The sequence below is a fragment of the Buteo buteo genome, chromosome 20 (genome assembly GCF_964188355.1).
Source record: "Buteo buteo chromosome 20, bButBut1.hap1.1, whole genome shotgun sequence".
Lineage (NCBI taxonomy): Eukaryota > Metazoa > Chordata > Aves > Accipitriformes > Accipitridae > Buteo > Buteo buteo.
In genome coordinates, this window is record NC_134190.1 from 18,737,378 (window position 1) to 18,743,510 (window position 6,133).

The following is a 6,133-nucleotide window of genomic DNA, read 5'->3' on the forward strand; positions in this document are numbered from 1 at the left end:
TCTGCTACTAATAGAAGATAATTTGTGGGAGGAAGTACGAGATGAATGGCAAGCCATCGAGGAAATGCATTGGGGTTTAGCACATGTGTGTTGAGGAGTGAAAACGTGAAATAGTTGTTTCAGTTACTGTCACTGTGGTTGGGCTGGGTACAGGTGCTGACTGCACATGGTGCTTTCATAGAATCTTACAATCATAGAACGGTTCGGGTTGGAAAGGACCTTTAAAGATCATCAAGTCAACCCACCCCTGCCATGGACAGGGACATCTCTCACTAGACCAGGTTGCTCAAAGCCCCATCCAACCTTGAACACTGCCAGGGACGGGGCATCCACAGCTTCTCTGGGCAACCTGTTCCAGTGCCTCACCACCCTCATCATAAAATATTTCTTCCTTGTATCTAATCTTAATCTACCCTCTTTAAAACCATCACCCCCTGTCCTGTCACTGGAGGCCAATCCCAGTATGTCACTGATGAAGATATTAAATAGCATTGATCCCAACATGGACCCTTGAGGGACACCACTTATTACTGGGGTTTTGAGAGTGAAAGCGCTTCTCCTTCCCTCAGGCCCAGGCACGAGCAGAGCACTCCCATTCCAGTGGAGCAACGGAGGAACACACCTCCCCTTCCCAGGAAGGAATTTTCCACCCTGCAGTAGCTTCCCGTGACTAACACCTGGCAAATATGTGAAACCTGAAGTGCCTCTGAGTGCCCTGTAATCATTTCACATCAGTGAACTACTGCTGGAGGAACACCAGCCTAAATCGTGATTTACCATAACTCTAAAGCACATACTTACTCTAAAGAGTTTCCATAATTTCAGGGATTATCACAGTGCTTAAAGCGATGTTAACTGCTTTGGCCAATCTGACTGCAGGAGTCATACCTAAAGCTGACTCTTTAAATAGGCATACAGAAGAATTTGCCAAGAAGTTGCACACAGTCAAGTGTTACTTTTGAGAACCTTCAAAACACATTGTTGAGAAATCCTGCTTTCTTTTTCCAGGTTGTAGATCAAGAGATAGGTAGGACTCCCACAGTCAAATTTGCCAGAGCAGTTAAAATTTCTTTAAGCACTACGACAATCCCTGAAATTATAAATACCCTTTACATTAAGATTACTAAAGTGCTTCTGTTATTGCATCTAAGTCTGCACAGAAATGTGGGAAGGCTAATAATGAAGTTTGCTGTGAGAATGAAGGAAGGAAGACAACTTGGTTTCATGCTGCAAACCTAGCTTTCTGGATAAAAAAGCTGTCTCTCCTTAAATGTTGGCATGACCATTCACAACATTTAAATTGGTGATTACTCCTAATCTGGTTGCATAGGCAGCAGTTTGATCTTTCAGTAGCAGAAGGTTTTGCTCTGGTGTACATTCATTTTCAAACCGAAATTCCTCTCTGACCAATTTTGTAATCTCAAATCAACACGGCCTGGAGGAACAAAACATCTCTCCCACAGTTCCACAGTGACTTTGAAGCCCGTTTTAAGATTGCAAACCTTCTTAGCCACGATGTTGAGGTAAATCATGAAGTTAGAATAAGCCTTTGCAGTATCGGAGAGAAGAGACCAGAAGTGATTCTGACAATCTCTATTCTGTCACGCACAATGTATTTTTGGTTTTATGAAGCCATCAGAAGAGTTGGCTGTTTCTTGACTTCTGCATCAGAAAATACAGTTTTTTCCATCAATTTGAAATCCAGGTCAGCTCACCATGTCGGAGTCCCTTTTCATATCAGCAAAAGTTACGCAGTTTGCTCTCAATCCTTCACTTGAATTTGCTGAGCTGCAAAAACAGTTTAAGTATCAACATGACATAAACGAAGAGTTCTGCCACAAATATGCATAGAAAATGCTGAACATAAATGAGGATGATTAGCTTATTTTTGCTTTGAATGTTACAGATTATTGAAAAGGGTATATATATCCAGACACCTATGAGGAACTGTTCAAATGACAAGAAATGTAAAAATGACATGACCATGATGAATTCTGAAGGGAAAGAGAGAATGAGGTTTTAAAAAAACACAGTAACACTTAAGCAGAGGTTTTCATTTTGTTATAGTCTGAAATGGAGTTCACCCAGAGGCATTCCCTAAATTGGCACTAGATCATGAGAAAAGCAAAGAGTTAGATCTCCCAGTATCCACTAAGGAAACAAGAGCTGCTATTAAATACCTTAAAGCTCAAAAAAGGCTCCTGGGGTTGTCAGCCCTCTGCCTATTTTGCATTTTCTATAAAGATACTGTTCCTACTAAACTCCTAAGATTAAACTCAGATTTTTAGTATAAAGCCCCACTTGGCTTGTTCATTGAACTGTTAATTATTTCTTTAAAAAAACAGCCAGAATACATTCAACTGACTGAAAAAAATAAAGAAAAGAAAAAAAGAATCCATAACTTTTATAGAAAGATGTGTGCTGTGTTTTTGCAGTGATGTTGGATGCTATAATGCAGAGTATTTTATATGCAGATCAATTTATTCAAATGTATAATTCTGTGACTCTGTAACTGAATTCACAAGTGCAGCTAAAGCTGGAAAAGGCATTTTACTATGTTGTAAAGCCAAAACCACCACGTTTTTAAATGTTTTGACTAGGAGCAAAATTTCACTGATCCCATTGTTGTATAATTACAGTAGAACAACAATTAATGTACGAGATTTATCTTCACAGGGTATTTACCAAATTATTCTCTCTTTCACATTTCCCGTTTACTCAGGAGACACTGGATTTGGCAATCAATTACAGAACAGCTGATGTATTCAAGACAGACCAGATTTCTGGTCGTCTTTTTTTCACTGTGTTCAAGTGACACCTTGCTGCTTTAGTGCAGCAGTATATCCAGTGGGTAAAGCATCTTTGTGCAACACTGTCTCTCTTGTCTGTGTACCAGTCCAGCTGTGGCTACCAGAAAAGATGACAGATAACAGCTAGTTAGAAATCAGGACCATGAACTCAGGAGTAAAAATAAATAGGGGAGGGGAGCTGGCAGGACTATGAACAAAGATACAAAAGGACAACAGCTTGAACCATTCCAGTGGGATTCAGTTTTTCTTAAGTGTCTCGAATTCTGAGTAAATCAGCAAAAATGGGTGAATTTTCACACATATATCCAGCTATTAACATGCAGGAGATAAAAGGAGTTTTACAAAACTTTTTACAAATTTACATAAAAAATAAAAAAATTGCGTTTTTAATCTGTATGGAACATGAAAATCTGAGTTTCACCTTGCGTTTTCCTGAAGATGATCTGTTCATCTCCAAACAGGAGGTATGTATTATCATTTAATACTCAGAGGAATTAAGTGTTTTGCATTTATACACCAGGGAAACTGAGATGATTTATATCAGATGTTCCAAATTACATTAGTAAGAATAATAATGTCTTGCAGCATTATTTGATATAAAACTGCCCCCCCTTAGGACCAAAATAAATATTGTTCCTGACTAAACACCACTGTGAAGGTTGCAATAACTTCTGAGAGCTTCATATTTCTACATTCTGAATCTATTAAAATGTAATACATTTGGGCTGAATTTATTGCCTTTTTTTTTTTTTTACAGTGCAATGTACAAATATATATGTAGTATAAAATTCTTTTTACAATAAATTATCTATGCCACTAATAACTTGAAAAAAGATACATGTGAATTTTTGTTTTTATAGAAAAGTTTGCTCCAGTTTTACATCTGCTCTATCTTTCTGACTTGCAAATTAATGCATTTTAAACTCAAATAACAAACACATTTTTGGCCCTGAAATAGATTTTTTGTGCCTAAAGTCAGTAAGAAGATGTCTTGATGCACTGTTAAACCAATCAGAACAACAATGATAAAATAAAAAAATTAACCTATAATATCACATAATGTGTTTTTTCATTATATTTACCAACATTTTGTCAACAACAATTTGATTATTTACTCTATTTAATCACTATCAGCAAATTCTATCATTTCATCTTAATTAGCTTGTCACCACTAGGAAAATGTACAATACTGAGAGCTAAAGAACATCAGCTCATTATCTGAAAGTACCAAAGTTAACCATGTACCACCTTTTTTAAATTTCAAATTACTTTCTTATTATTCTGTGACTGTGCATTTGAGTAGGCTAACAGAATATCAGTTTTCATCTAAGCTTGAAATAGTTGTTTGTTTTGTGTTGGTTTTTTTTTTCAAATTAAAAAAAAAGCAAGATACAAAGTTTAAACCAGTTCATCTTTTTTGGAGAGTTCTACTTACTGATGTTTGTATACAGTAAGGGCAAGTCACCTTAATAGCAAATTGCTCTTTTTATGTGTGTATAAGTTTGTCTGCATACACAAAAAAAATCAGGAATCAATAACCGAGCCATCAAAATAATTGAAAATAGAATGTTTGTTTTAGCTCTGGGTATGACATTTTATTTAAACTGCATTTGTGGTGTGTACAGATTAATATTTTTTATATATGGCTTGGATGTCTTCTTTCTCTACTGTCATATGTTACGGGTTTTTGAAAAAAAGCCAAATAAAATATTAACTGCTGACAGCTTATTTAAGGTATTGTTTTAAAGTCTAGTTCAAAATAGGTGTCTGCATACAGATAAGTACAAATGATACGTTCAACAGAATAAAAATACTTTGTCTCTTTTGAATGCCTACACATCATTTAGTAGCTTGCTATGTTCCTATTTTTAAAATCTGAATAAATATTTACACCATTTAAAAGGATTGAAGTAGGCCACATGAGGAAGCTGCTGTGGCTGCAAACAATGAACTTTCTTTAATGTTCAGAGCAGAGATACAACATGACCCATAAAATTAAAATATTATCTTAGTCCTTCTCATTGCTGTGGACACATGTCCAGGCAACAGGCAGAGAAAAGGGATGAATCAAGAAAATCACACCTTGCAGCATAATACACCTGAGCCCCTCTCAGACTATTAGGATAAATTAATCACATCAAAATGGCCAATCTAAAAAAATATATCTTTAGGGTCCAATTTTAGCTTATTTAGATTCTAATTCTAGAGAGTCTTGAGTGCCTCAGCTGACTTCAGTTGCTACAACACTACATAAAGAGAACAGATATATTTCAGCAATCGAGTGTTTTAAGTAAGTTACTGCCCCAAGGTGAGCAAAAATACACGTGGTTCTTGAAGGAGTGGTGCAATACATAACTTGAAAAACAGTTGCAACGTTCTGTTCTCTGTAGAGGTTTAGAAAATTTACAAAGCAGTCATCCAGGGGAAGAAAATCAAAATAAGTGCAGGAAGAAGTAAAGCTATAAGATAACTGATGCCAATAAAGAGACTAAAAGTATCTGCAGTGGCAAAGAAACTCCCAGAAATTGAATGTCTTTCCTGAAGATTAAAGACATTTCTTCAGCAGTGAAAACAGAAGCATTTTCACTTACAATTTCAGAAATTTCTTTCTAACTAAGAACACTTCTCTACCTCATCTCACATCCCAAACTTGCCTAGCTGCTGAAAAAGTAAAATCATTGACTTATCTGAGCCTGACAAGACTGCACTGAGGAATCTGAGAAGTGAGATGTTTTCCTGGAAGCTGCCTGAGGTGGGTACTGTGTTGTAGAGAAAGGAAGGAATCTGGAGAAGGCTTGGTTGTTGTTCCGAGGAGAAGGGGGATGGTACAGGAGAAGGTGGCTAGAGACAAAAAGCAAAAAGGGGACAACCTATTACTATCTGTATATCTATAGAAATAAATATTTCTTCCATATGAAAACCCGTAAATTAATCACTCTTAATCCCAGAAAGTCATAAAACACAAAACGTTAAAGTCCTCCTCAAAATGAATTGTGCTCTAATGAGCTTCTTTTCAGCTGTGTTTCCAGAAGAATTGACAGGGTGGTGCGATAAATTCATGGAAAAGAAAGAAACAGTGCTTGTTTCTAATGAATTTTAATTCTAATTCTAAAGGTATTCTAATAAATACCATTGAAGGTATTAACGTGATACAAGTTAGAGATGGTGAGAGGACAGCAAGTATAAGCAGTGTATGAAAAACCTGCTTATAGAACTTGTACTACATTGTGCATATTTAAAAGCAAAAAGACTGTCCAAATCTTTATTCTACTGAAAATACTTCAAATTGCTTTCTGAATATTTATTACAGTATGGTTGTTTGG